The 14,804-nt window shown below is 39.6% G+C and overlaps 1 protein-coding gene across 1 annotated transcript in view; it reads right to left on the bottom strand.

The window, feature by feature from the left end:
- Positions 1 to 14,804, bottom strand: part of LOC131064880 ((S)-ureidoglycine aminohydrolase) — a 267,040-nt gene that overhangs the window by 186,410 nt on the left and 65,826 nt on the right. The window lies entirely within an intron of this gene.

The raw sequence follows: 14,804 nt of genomic DNA, 5'->3' as shown, positions 1-14,804 counted from the left end.
ATTGCATCGAATTCTCTACTGAATCCTCCTCAGCAACAACATATTGCAAAAGAAAACTAGAATGAGATGATAAATGAAAAGCTCAACTTTTATTTGTTAGCCTTCCTAGTAAGGACAACCATTCTGAATTGGCAAACAAAAGTATTTGAAAATAATAAAAAGCATAAACAGTTAATGTGCACAAAAACAGCACAGAAACTCTTCATCAGTCTCGAGGCTAAGTTTTAAAGCTGCTTCCTGAAACTCTCTAACAATCTGCATATCTCAGATCATTTGCATGCTTAGGACATGTCCTTTGTGTTTATTTTATACTTGTTTTAAGCTCCCTGTGTTCTGATTAAAAATAACAAATTCCAAATCCCCCATGATCCATGCCCTCTTGTTATTCCAATCACACTTCAATCTACATTTATGCTTACGGTTATTTTATCTTGATCCTCTCTCAGCCTCAAATTAAACCTGCTAAACTCATGCTCAGTAGCAATTATATCTAAATGAATGTGTAATTCTAGTTTAATGTTCCTGAAACTATCCAACTATTATCTGCATGTCATGTTGTGCTAACATGTTAATACACATCAAGTTTAGCTCCTCCTCTAAAGTGATCTCATCCCTCCTAAGATCTGGCAGCATTCATCTTGTAAGCCTTTTGTTACCTTAAGCAGTTGCACAATCAATCTGTGTCAACAATCTATTTTTGCAACTTGCTACAACACAAACAATGAGGTAATATTCAATGTGTTTTACCCCAATGGAGCTTTAACTAATTGCACTACTATAAAATTATGAGTGCTAGTCAGGGAGGGTACAAAAAACTTGCAATGCTCTGATACCACATGTAATATCCCCTTATCGTCAGACTTAAGAAATTGGGACAATTATCTATCAATGATCAATTGCAAAGGATTTCTTTCCTCAAAACTTATAAGAATCAATTGCAAGAGACTTCTTTCTTTTAAACCTTGATTATTATGTTCGATGAAAGCACTTATGAATATAAACTCAGGTGATTGATAAGATCTATATAGAGATTATTTCAAGAACAGTATATATTTATGAATAATATCAATATCACCGCTACTCTTCTTACATGTTCTTATTTACAATATCGTCCTCAATTTGGAAAGTCTTCCCTTATGTTACTTGATTTTCCTTGTCGTATGGAAGATGTAGTTAGAGTATAATGTCTATTATTATGTTTGGATAATATGTAGACTCAATAATATTGAAAGTAGTACTATATAGAGAGTGCTCCCAATGTTGCTTCTGCAGACTCCAGAAGCTAGGGCTTCCTGCAAACCTTCAGAGTATCCTAATATTTCGCGACATCGCTCTAATTTGCGGCCTCCTGCCCCTGGTTATCTGCCTCCTCCTCCTCATTCTTTTCAGAATCCTTCTGAGAGCTCTCAAACAAATAGCTAGGGCTGGCTCATTGTGGGCTCCAAATTTGTGTGATGTGGGACTCAAAGGCATGCAGAAACCTTCATATTCTTCTGTGACTAATCCAGATCGCATTAGGCCCTGACATGGGCTGAATAGGTTAGATCCGAAGGTTCGCTGGACTGGGAACGGCAATCCCCCTATGCTGGACCAGGCACCCAATACAGCACCTCAGGTTCTCCAGCCAGCTAAAACTCCTCTCCAAATTGACTTTGAGAAGGATATTTTACAGGAGGTTGATGAGAATGTTGATTTTTTGCAAAGCATGGTCTGATTGGGAGATTTTCTGGGTTGTGGCTGAGTCTTGCAAAGCTACATATGTAGATTTCTGATACTTGGAGGTCCATTAGGGAAGGTAATTTGCAGATCTACCCTTGTGTGCAGGGGTTCTTCATTGTGGCTTTTGACAATATAGAGGATCGTCACTCCATCATCTGTAATTACCAATGGGATTGTGAGGACCATTTGTTAATGTTGAAACCTTGGCACCCTACTTTTGATCCAGTTTTAGAATATTTCTTTGTAGTTCCGACTTGGGTAAGGCTTTTGAACCTTCCTCTTCAATTTTGGTTTGATTCGCAATTGGCAATTCACTAGGAAATTTTTTATGGGTTGAGGAAGGATCTACAAATTTTTCTCACACAACATATGCTCGCATTTTGGTGGATATTGGCATCTCTAAAGTTCTTTTTGCTGAGATATCACTTAAAGCAAAAAATGGTTTTTGGACTCGAGCTGTTGACTATGAAGGTATCCTATACTAGGCATGTTGCTGCCCATTGTTCCAAACAGAGAAAAAACAATCAGGCTACATTAAGGAAGTCTCCCCACATCATTACTATGTGGAAAAGGAAGACACGGTTATGGAAAAAGAGACCATTGACGTGGATCCCAAAATATCCAATTGTGATGTTGGTGGCCTGTCAAATCGTAGTAATGCATTATCCAATATGGGGAAGGCAGTTTACTCTAGGATGGGATCTGATAGTGACAAGTCAAACAAGATACTGATAGAGCAAAATGAGAGCTTGAGAATGTTGCCTTTGGTTGAGAGGGTTGACTCTCCAGGGATGGTGGATGGATCCCTACCTGAGGAGTGTCTTAGTGTTGCGGCTCCAACAGAAAAATGGACAGTGGTTCAAAGAAAATAGAAGAAACATGAGATTAAATTTAACATCCAACTTTGCTCCCACTCTAAAAATGGAGCAATCTCCTAAATCTATAGTGGGCCTATCTCCTCTTTGTCTCCATCACCCCATTGAGAATGGGGACCCTCCTTGTTTCTTGCTTTCTAGGGTTTTTGTTAGAGCCTTGTGACCTCTCGACACCAATTTTGTCAATTTTGAATCGTCTGGGTTTTGGAAGTCATAAGTCAGTTTGTGCAAGCCATGGTCAGAAAAGAGTCTAGACACCGTCGGTGTGCCTAGAAAGTTTGAAGGACGAAGATTGAAATTGATTTGCCTGAATTTGGACAACTTTCTATTTTTGGAAAGTTTTGCTTTTTCACTTTTTCCAATTTTTAGTAAGTTTCGTTTTTGGCAATTTAAGCACGATTCCCGAAATGGCTATTTTTAGAAAGTTTTTCCAATTTTTTAGGGATGCTTGCTTTTTCTATTTTTGGGAAGGGGATCTAGGGTTTGCATTTTTGGCTCTGTGTTACATTGAAAACGATCAACAAATTCCTCAAAAATTCAAGTTTTGTCCGAAAAAGCTAAGTTCTTAGATTTTAAGGATCCAGAGGGATTCAGGGATGAAAAGATATGTGATTTTCAAATTTCAAGAAAATCCGAGTTGAATTGCATAAGTTATGAAGATTTTCAATCTGGTTTCCATTGAGATCCTCTCTCTCCAAGTCCGCCAAGCAAGGATGTTCACAAGGTCAAGGGCCACATGAAGTCTGCCCTCATGGTGCACAACATTCACCAAGTCCGCCTTGACTTGGTCACAAGATCCCTCAACTCCGCCTTGAAATAGCACAAGTATGTCATGAAGTCCGCCTTGAAGGGAACTTGACTTGGTCAAGCAAGCAAGGAAGCCCCCCCATGATGTGGTACATAAAGCCAATGAACCCCACCCTTGATTGAGTATAAGCTGCATGAGTCTCTCGAACCCTGCCCATGGAGAAGGTGCATCGAATCAACCAAGTCCGCCCTAAGGAGATGGTAAGTGGTGCAAGGAGATGATGAAGTCTGCCCTCCTAAGGGAAGAGAACAAGTGAAGTCCGCTGGCATAAGGTGCACAACTTCAGCCAAGTCCACCCTACCTCACTTGCAAATGGAAATAACTTCAATGAAGTCCGCCTAAGTGCAAAAGAATGAAATTCACCAAGTTCACCTCATAGAAAACTTGCTAAATTTGGAATCAAAAAATGTTCTCATAGGCTATCAGCAAGATATTTTGCCCAAGTTCGAACTAAGTGCAAATTTAAAAAGTTTTTGAAATTGGGAGAATGAAGATTGAGTTCGATTTATAGACTGAAAATCAGAATAGAAACTTTCATTTAGATTGAAATTCATGGTTCGAACTTGCTAAAAGGATTATAACTCGACTGAAACCCAATTTAGAAACTTTCTTTAGCAAACCAAAGGACTAAAGAGTAATTGGAAACAAATTAAAGGAGATCTACTGTGTTTCTAATTGAGAAGTTCGAACTCTATGAGGTTTCATTACAAATACCTATTCATTCTTTAATTCTTTCATAAGGAGTTTGAACTTGAGAGAGCAAGTTGAGAAGGTTTTGAGAGAGGTTTTGTGCAGGTTTGAAGGTTTCCAACGAGATTTCAAGGATTTATACACAGTTTGGAGAAGGATTTTGACTGTTTCGAAGAGTATTTTCATAGCATTTTGAAGCACGCCCTTTGTTTTTCCATCACGAACAGCATTTCTCTCTTCTTTCTCATTCTTTTGAAAGTGAATTTGGTTTCATAGGCATGATATCAGGTTTCCTAACCTGATTTTTCAAGGTTTTTCAAGAGAAAGAACTAATACAACATATTCTCCTTCTATTCATTCTGAATTTTATGCCCTATAAACCAGTATTGATGCACACTTTAACGAATTTCTTGGACTTAGTTTATTCTCAGTTCTAATTTTGATTAAAATCAGACATGCAAGTTCCTAAGTTTGGTCATTTCTGGGTTTTCCTAAGGTTTTCAAGAATATCTAAGCATTGAAACCCCTTCAAAATGCTAAGTATTGAAAAGAGAGTAAAAATCAGAATACACTTAGCTGCTTAAAACTCCAAATTCACACTTAAAATGTAGATTCTAACTTAATTTTGTTCAAATCTTTACAGACTTGGATGACCTTGGGAGTTGGATCATCACGCAAAGTCCAAATTGATAAGGATTCCCCTCCGGAATCGAAGATGAACTCCAAATGGAAGCAAGTTGGAGATACCAACCTTGGGCACATCAATCTTCGGGAGTTCAAGAAGAGGATGCACGGCATGGATACACAGTTACCCACTCCAATTGCACGGAAAATGATGCAAAATGGGATAGCGCAGGCTGCTAGTTTCCTTCCAGCAATTTAGTGTACTGAATTGAGTGCAGAATGCTTCAAACATTATAACCCGGAGAATAGAGAAATGGTTGCTCTTGATGGCAAAGTGCTTGCAAAAATCAGTGAAGTAGCAATCAAAGAGGCTTTCCGCATCCCTGAATACCACAACACAGTCTATATGACCAGGGATGAAGCAACCCAACTATATAAGGATAATATGGAGAAGTATGAGGCTAACATTAACCACTCATGGTTGGAGAAGCCTAGAAAAAGTGTTTCAAAGATGCCTAAGACCCTTCTCAAGCCTTATTTCAAAGAGGACTATGGAGACCTCATTGTCCTATTAAACAGGGTTATGGGCAGCCAGCAAGGTGCTCCTTTCGAACCATGGATGTACTATTTTATCCATGAAGTGACTGCTAGTGTTAAGATGATAAATTGGGCAAAGATCATAAGTGACAATTTAGATGATCAGTTGAGAAACCTAGAGAAAAATGGAACATTTTATATGAGTTCCTATTTGATTTACTCCTTAGCTAGAACATACGAGGCCTTGTGTGTAGAGGAGCTGTTGGAAATAAAGAGAACCAGTTCGTTGCCTATGATTGTTATCCACAACTACACCTGGAAGAGAAGTTTCATTAAAAAAGGGTCAATGATGCATTCCTTATGCATATCACGAGAATTCTTTAGGGAGGTCTTCATCAACGACTATCTCAAGAGTCAAAAGATTTGATCAGCAGGTTTGGGCATTGGTATATCCAATATCCCAGGTTCACCTACTTGAGGATCCAAGGATTCTCTGAACCCCCGTACAAATTGCCCATGTTTCCTACAAATAGAATGGTACTGCTTGAGGTAGTAAGACAGTTGGAAAACTTCATGATTGTGCAAAGAGGTAAACAAAAGAGTGTCTTTTCCTCTTAGTATCGGAAAAGGGTTGGAGACTTGTCCATCAGCCCAAGCTACCACACATGCCGACAAAGAGATTCAATGGTACCCATTCTTCCAATATCAAGAAAGGAGTCATTTCGATCCTTTTCATCGGATGGGACAGGTTAATGGAGATAAGTTTGAGCACAGGCTGGACCTCGAAGACTATTGGGCCAACGTTGTTGATAACTTCGAGATAAGAAAGAGATTCTAGTCTAAAATTCTATTAAACTTGATCATGGCATCTGAAGTCTTCCGAGTGGCAGACCAACTTGAGGAAGAAAATGAATATGAATAGCCATACTATGCCAACCTGAAAAACGAGCCTCTTGCTCTAGTTGATTGGACAGATTCTGAAAGATCTGACTTGGGAGATCTAATGAGGCCTATGATCGAATACTCCAAATGGTGGGCATCTCAGAAAACAAAGGAGCTCAAAGCAAGGAACGTTGCTTTCACCTATGATCTCATGAGGACTGATGAGTCCATGTCTTCTAATCATTGTGTGACATCTAGCGGTCCAAGGAATCCAGAAAGTGTTGGATCGAGGAAGGGGAAGGAGCCAACTAAGAACTCAATAAGGGCAAAAGGGAAAGATCACTTGAGAGGTAGATGTGAGTAGAAGACAGAAGTCAAATGAAGGTCATTCAACTATAAGTGCTTCATCCACTGCTCCAGTTAGAACTTTGATTGATGAGCAAGAGTTAGATAGTGAAATGGGAGGCAACGAAATGAGGGTTCCTTCTCCCATAATTGAGAAACCAATTCAGGAGCCCATTTTCACTAAGGTTGTAGAAGTTGAGAACCCTGAACCTGAGACAGAATTCCTAGATGGCATAAACTCTGCGCCTAATAGAATTAAAGATAATTTTGATGAAAGTGGTATGGAACAATCAACCATCCCTGATTGGTTGAAGGAGAGGATCAAAGCTAAGGTTCCTGAGAAAGTTCACCAAGAAGATAACACAATAGCACTCTTGGTTGAATTGAATAAACCAAGTGAAATAAGACCACCCAAGCCAGCCAAGAAGTTTTCTTTGATTCAAAGAAACAGTGCAGGATTTAGGTCAGTTCAGGTAGCCGTATCGAAAATAGGTAAAACTCAGGATGACATCACTCCTGAGGAATATGAGGTCACTACCATAAATCTGGGTAAGACCACTAAGATCCAAGAGGTCCAGGAATTTGATGATTCCTACAATACCATGAAGGGGGGGTTAAACAAAGAAGTCGAGAAGAGAAAGAAGTTAGAGGCTGAGAATGAGCAATGGAAGAAATACATCCAGTACCTAACAAACCCTATTGATCGAGAGGAGGTGCCAGTTACTCCGCCCATACCTCTTCCACAAGAACCAATGAAAGATTATGAAGACATGAAGACAACTTTCGGAGAAGTCAAAGGATGGACTTCTGATGCCTCGGAGTGTGCTGACATACTTGTTGAGAACCTAGTATCGGCATATGACTCCACCTCTTCCTTATTGAGCAGAATCCAAGACATAGGTGAAGCTTGGGAGGATATTGAAGATATACAAAATAGAATAATCCCATGCTTGAAAACCATCAGAGGGCTTTCCCAGCAGGATCTAGTAGATGGAAAGGTTATTCAACTTGGTGACATTCAACCTAGGGGGCTTATTCAACTTGGTACTTTGCTTTGACAACTAGAGTGGAATCTCTAAAGAAATTAGAGGCTAAGTGTTTGGAGATACAAAAGATTATCAGAGGTATTCAGGACAAGGTCTTCCTCGTAGTAGATGAGATATTGCAACAAGATGAAATGCGAGAGAAACATTTATGTGCAGAGAATCTGAAGCCCAAGATTCAAGGGAACTTCTTCAAAGTTTCAAGGCCGATTCTCAAGGATGATCTCACTAGGATTTCGAAATTCTTGCTCATTGATGAGAACTTCCTAGCACAGGCAGCTAACTGGGAGAACACTCTCGCCACATGTACTGATGACGTGGACATGGTTGATTACCAAATTGGCAACTTGCCACATGTCACCATGGAGGAAGTTCGACCACTTGCGTCTAGATACATTGAATTTGCAGCTTCCAGAAAGGAAACTAGACGCCCACTTCATTGAAATTAGCAATTGTGCCACTTGTCTCATTTTCTCTTGTTCAAACTAATAGAGTTTTAGGAAACCCTGATTAGGGTTCTGATCTTTCAATCTGGGCCCTTGATCACTGTTCGATCTCGGTCGTTCAAAACTTTTTGTGCGACTATATAAGGTTTCCTCCTCTCATTTGGAGAGTGTGAGGTTTTTGAAATATTGTTGCGAGAGGTCATTTTTGGATAATATATTGCTTGTGTGCTTTTTGGGCTTTATAATCTCTATTATCTAAATGATAGCAAGGTTTTCAATTTTTTCAACACAATAGATTTGAATTTACTTTATGTTGTTAGATGAATACAAGATTTGATAAGTATTGATTTGTGGTGTATCTCCACTCATACTTTTGATGAACAGATGATTTTTGTTCATTGTGTAAAGTTAGTCTGAGCTTTCCTTTGTGTATGCTTAACTTTTGATCATAAGCACATCCCTTGAAGATTGCATCCACTTTGTGTAGTTGTCCTAAGGGTGGCAAAGCAAAGTGGGGTTATTGAGTTCACCCAGTCCATACCGTCTCTTGAATTCTTAGAAGTAGAATAGACCTTCTAAACCTTTATCCTTTTTCCCTTTCTTTTGAAAGTCTAAGTCTGAATATCCAAAAAACTAAAAAAGAGAAGAGCATCAATTGTTAAATTTTTCAAGTCCTAAGATTGTGAACAATCCAAGTGTAAGTGCCTTTGTGTATTACCAGCATATCACAACGCCCATTGAGCTTATCCACACATCAGGACCTGACAAAAGAAACCTTGGAATCGCCACATGATCTTCTCGCGATCTTAGCATAGGCGGTGATTTTTCAAGAGAGGATAGAGTGTCTTTGGACATTTTATTCTAAGTTTGGTGAATGATAAAACACACACCAACAGGCTCCAACAGAAGAATGGACAGTGGTTCAAAGAAAACAGAAGAAACATAAGATTAAATTTAACATGCAGCTTTGCTCCCACTCTAAAAATGGAGCAGTCTCCTAAATCTATAGTGGGCCTATCTCCACTTTGTCTCCAGTTTGGACTGGTTGACTTTTTGTTTTGCTTCCATCACCTATTAATGGGTGGGTCCTCTTTTGTTGCATTTAGGGGTTTCAGGCTTTGTGTCAAGAGGTGGTATTATGTTAGTTTGGTCATCTATTTTTATGTTGGGCCTATTAATGGGCTTTGTTGGCTTATTGCCTTGAGACCTCTATAACAGAATGTAAAACTGGTTTTTGATTAATATCAGGGTGCAGCCTCATAATAGCTGTTATTTATCTACCAAAAAAAATATATATATATCACCGCTACTTCTGATTGGACAATTCGATATATGCTAGATGAATTGATCTTGCACTTAATGTAATTCACAATGATGTCTCTGCCATGTCTGATATGATTCAATGACTGAAACAATTATGCAAAGATGATCTTGTTATACAATATGATGTAGCCTTCTCTGATTTGGAAAGAGAGGATATGCTAAAAGATTGTCTATAATCGCTTATAGCAATTGAATTGCTGTTTCTGATATGATCCTTCAATGTATGCAATGTATGTGATTTCAATATTGCTTTAAGTGATATGTTCCTGTTTCAGATGTGGAATTATATGCTTGCAACAAATTCTGATGATGTTTTTGATATGATTGATTCTTCCTTGCAACAATGGTGCTGTCTCTGATCTTACCTTGTATGTATGCAACCGGTTAATGCCAATATGGCACATGCTCAACCGAGCAGATCCAAGAATGGATAAATAAGAGAAAAAAGTTCCAATGATGATTGGTTGAATGTGTTTGAACTTGCTCTTATACCTCTCAAACCGAAAGGATGGCATTCTTTGGACTTTGATGAGACACCTCTATTCATAATCGAACTTCTTTATAACCATAGGTTTGCTTGATCAAGGAGCATTGATTTATCATAATCATTACTCGTGCCTTTGCACAACCCAATCGGTAATGATATAGATTATCATAATCACTGTCCATAATTCTTAACAATATCGATTATCCTTATGCTGTTGCTAACCAATGGTTAGTTAAATCGATATTATTGTTGACAATATAGTTAAGGTGTGTCATGCTGTTTTATGCTGTTACCATTGATGAGTATGATTGATAATCGATTAGCAATTCCTTTCTATCTCAATAATGCTGATTGCCATTCAAGTTGCTTATTTTGATCAATACTTAACAAGGTGCTTCACCGGTATCATTATTATTCATTATATGCTTTAATTGTCCTTCTTGTAACCTTATTTGATCTGCATTTTATATCTTACTTGATATCTTGATTGTATCTGGCTCCTTCGATCTGATCAAGGTAATCAGACCATTAAAATTGTTATCGGTTCAATGCCGGATGATTGACTTATTCTAAGTACTGGTAGCATATCTTATTGATGTGGATCAACTTCATAATCAGTTGATCATCAGGTTCTTCTTTATGGGATACATACAAATTACAATTGATCTGTTTATCGTGTATCATCTATCTGTTGTACTATGACCATCCTTTGTTGTTGCTTGTAATTATCTTCGGACCTGTATAGATCAGCATACATTAATCTTCACCCGTGTATGATCTCTCTTTCCCCATATCAATATTCATGTTCTCTTCTCTAATCTTTGAGATGCAAGTTCTTTCCATTAAATGTCTATAACTGATTGGCTTATGAAGGTGTAACATTATACATATTTGCAATCATTAAGTCACCATTTTTGAGTCTGCTCCCTTGGGTTCTCATTTATCATCATGTTACTAAGGAAAATCGTCTAATTTATAAGACTTCACGATTTTCCGAATACTTTTTTACTCTAACTGTCTATGTACATTTACTTCTATCTTGTATCTAGCTATAGGTGCTCAAGGTCTGCCACTCCTTGACCCCAAAAGTATTTTATTGTGATGATGAGATTAGTGCAAGGATGGGGACATCACAGCTTATAGCATAATTCCTCTCAAATATAGTTCATGTAAAACCAGGTAAAAAAAAAACAAGAATGGGGAACTTTTCTTGCATATATAAACTGTGTTTTTAACTTATACATCCTATTTGAAATTTTGACGTGTGGGGACCAAAACATGCTCTGTAAACGCAAACAAAGGTCACGTCTACCAATGTACATTTTTTAACTAACTTGCACAAATCAATGATTTGCACAAGATAATTCATGCGGCCTATTATAATGAATTCTTATTAGAAGGAATAAATGACATCGAATTCTCTTCTGAATTCATCTCAACAGCATATTGCAAAAAGAAAACTAGAATAAGGTGACAAATTAAAAAACTCTTATTGTTTAGCCTTCCCAGTACAGACAAATGTCCTGAATGTATGGACCAAAGGATTTGAAAATGTATACAGAACATAAAAGCATAAGCAGTTAATGTTACAAGTGCAAGACTTTTGTGCCCTTCAACAGTTGCATAATCAATCCATATCAACAATCTATTATTGCTACAACACATCCAAGTCTGATTCAATCTAGGGGCCCTTGTTTTCTATTTTAGCTCGCCTTGTTTTTTTAGGTTCCCTTGGTTATTTCAGATGTTGTCATGCGGCCTATGTGCTTGCCTGGTTCTGCTCACATTGATCTCCATTAAAGATCCCAATTTGCTTTCTTGAGTTTGTTCCCCTGGTTTGTCATCACTTTCATTCCACTGCCTAAGCTTAGTGAAGTTTGTTTTAAATCCGAGTTAAAGATAGGTAATCTTTTCACCTTGAATTTAAGTTTGCACTTCCCTGGGATCTAAGTTTGGTTCCTTGTAATATCCAGATTTCAAATCTGTTTTCGTTTCCTTTCCTAAAATTCTCACATTCAGATTCATTATCATAGTTACATTATCTCCCAATATGCCTTTTCCTTCTAATAAATTCATTAAGGGACGTACTAGACTTATTTTTTTATATTCTCCTTTAACCTTTGGGGTTGCATTTCTCATTCTATCGCATAAGTAATACGGTATTAACAAGGCACAACTGCTTTATCGATGCAAGAAATCCCTTAAACCTGATTAAATCAAACTCTTGCATTTGATCCCCTTCTCGTAAATGTAATGTTCCCTGACCGTACAGAGTAACTAGCAAAGGGTGTATGGACAGTTTGAATTGGCAAGGGAATGCTCATACGGTGAATTGGCTGTACGGTGGTGAGAGGAGGAGTAGCCATACGGTGGTATGAGGAGGGGGTCGTACAGTGCAAATGTCGTACGATGGAGTAAGGGGGCGGCCGTATGGTGCAAGGGTTGTATGATGGTGTGAGGAGGGGTGGCAGTACGGTGTGAGACCGTAGAGTGAGGGTGCAGACCGTACAGTGTGAAAACCGTAAGGTAGTGAAGACTTGTCACCCGAACCAGGTCGTTCAGCGTGTGGTGTATTCGACCAAAGTGTGGTATATGGAATCGATGAAGCTTGCAATAAGGTATGATGCCAGATAAACGATGAACAAGATGATTTGTATGTTATTGCATGAGCCAGAGAATAGTCAGATTAATGCACTTCGAATTACAACAATCCGGGACTGAGAGCAGGGCAGAGTAGGGTGAGGAGTCCCTCCCACCGAAACTGCGAGAACCAAATAGGGAGGGTCTTTCACCTCCGAAATGGTGGACAACAAAACTCCAACTGGAATTCGCACAAACAAGAGGAAATACCAAATTCACATCCCAACACAAATGACAGACTCGGCCATAAATATGGGCTCCGAGAACTTTCCCAAAGGGTTACAAACGGGCCGACACGACCAAACTAAGACTTGACTAATCTAATTAAATAAAGGGCCCGAAAGATTTGCTATTACATTTGGGGCCTTACAATAAAGTATTTAAATTTATTATTTAATTATATCGAGCATATCACAGTCCTCCCGAGCCAAAAATTGCTTGCCCTCAAGCAATTGCAAACTTGGATGCTCCAGAATTTGCTTGCCTTCCCAGGTGGCATCCTCGATGGGTAGATTCTTCCAGCGCACAAGGAACTCCTTCATTGTGGGTGATCTCAACCTCTTTTCTCTGACATCGATGATCTCCGCCGGCTCCAAAATTAGTTTTCCTTCTTCGTCGATGGGTGGCAGATCCTTGGACACTGTGACGCGCTACCCGACAGCCTTCTTGAGACATGACAGGTGAAAAACATTGTGAATCCGACTCCCATCAGGAAGCTCCAACTCGTAGGCAACTTCGCCCACCCTCCGAACCACCCTGTAGGGTCCATAGAAACACGGCTTCAGCTTCTCCTTACCACTTGTCTTCAAGGAGGATTGTCTGTACGGTTGAAGTCGGAGGTATACCAAATCGCCCACCTCAAAATTTTGCTCAACCCGGTGTCGATCGGCATACATCTTTTGCTGTTTTTGAGCCCTCTTCAGGTTATCTTTGAGAGATGTCAGGATGTCTAAACTCTCCTGAAGCCAATCTTTGGCCCTCGGTGCAATACTGTCTCCCAATGCCAGATCAACAAATGAAGAAGGTTCATAACCGTACATTGCTTTGAAGGGTGGCATGCCTATCGACATGTGATAGGTGGTGTTGTAACAGTGTTCACCCAAATGTAACCAGTGAACCCAAGCCTTCTATTGAGCTGAAACGTAGTTCCTGAGATGACCCTCCAGCCATTTGTTCACAATCTCGGTCTGTTTGTCTGTCTGCGGATGGTAGCTCGTGTTGGGCGACAACTTGGTCCCTGCCAATCGAAATAACTCCATCCAAAAGGTACTCAGAAAACGGCTATCCCTATCACTTACTATGTTTCGCGGTAGACCATGTAAGCGAAATACCCCACAGAAGAACAACTCGACCACTTGAATTGCTTGGTATACTGTGGGGATGGCAAAAAAATTTGCATACTTGGTCAAGCGATCAACTACAACGAAAATGCAATCCTTTCCTTTCACTCTAGGGAGCCCAATAATGAAATCCATCGAGATGCTATCCCATTTGTGGTCGGGGATTGGCAGTGGTTGCAGCAGTCCGGTCGGTAGGGTGTGCTCAAATTTGTTTTGCTAACAGATGGCGCATTCCTGAACATACTGTAGGACGTCGTTCTTAAGTCCCTTCCAGGAAAACCTTTCTCGGATCTGTTTGTAGGTTTTCAAGTATCCCAGGTGTCCGGCCAAGGGAGAGTCGTGCATTTCCCTCAGAATATTTTCCTTCATCTTGGACTCAGCTACCAGATAAATTATGTCCTTGTAGTAAATGATGTCGTCAACCACCTTGTATTGGTCATCCTACACTTGACCATCCATCAGTTCGCAGGCAAAAGTATTCTTGGAGTATTCAACCAACAGGTGTTCCTTCCAATCTGCTGAAATCTGGGATAAAGAACATATGGCAGGCCTTCTTGACAGGGCATCGGTTACCACGTTATTCTTGCCCTTCACAAACTCAATGTTGAAATCAAATGACTGGACTTTGCTCACCCACTTCTGTTGTCGTTCATTCAAATCCCTCTGCTCCAAGAAATATCGCAAGCTGCTGTGGTCTGTCTCCACAACAAACTTTGCCTCGACGAGGTACTGTAGAAACTTCGTCAATGCGTGCATGATGGCGAGCATCTCCTTGTCATAGATGGAGTACAACCGCTCAACTCCCGAGAGCTTCCGACTCTCGAACGCAATGGGTGATGGTCTTGCATCAACACCACTCCAATGCCTTCTCCCAAGGCATCGCACTCAAGGATGCAAGGGCGACTGAAATCTGGTAGTGCCAGAACCGGACACATACTCATAACTTCTTTTAAATTGTCGAAGGTTTGTTGCGCCTACGCATTCCAAAGGAAGGATCCTTTCTTTGTCAAATTTGCCAGTGGTGCACCAAGCTATGAAAATCCTT

Source organism: Cryptomeria japonica, chromosome 5, assembly GCF_030272615.1.
Source record: "Cryptomeria japonica chromosome 5, Sugi_1.0, whole genome shotgun sequence".
Classification (NCBI taxonomy): Eukaryota; Viridiplantae; Streptophyta; class Pinopsida; order Cupressales; family Cupressaceae; genus Cryptomeria; species Cryptomeria japonica.
The sequence above is the reverse complement of the archived record's forward strand: the minus strand, read 5'-3'. Positions and strand labels throughout refer to the sequence as shown.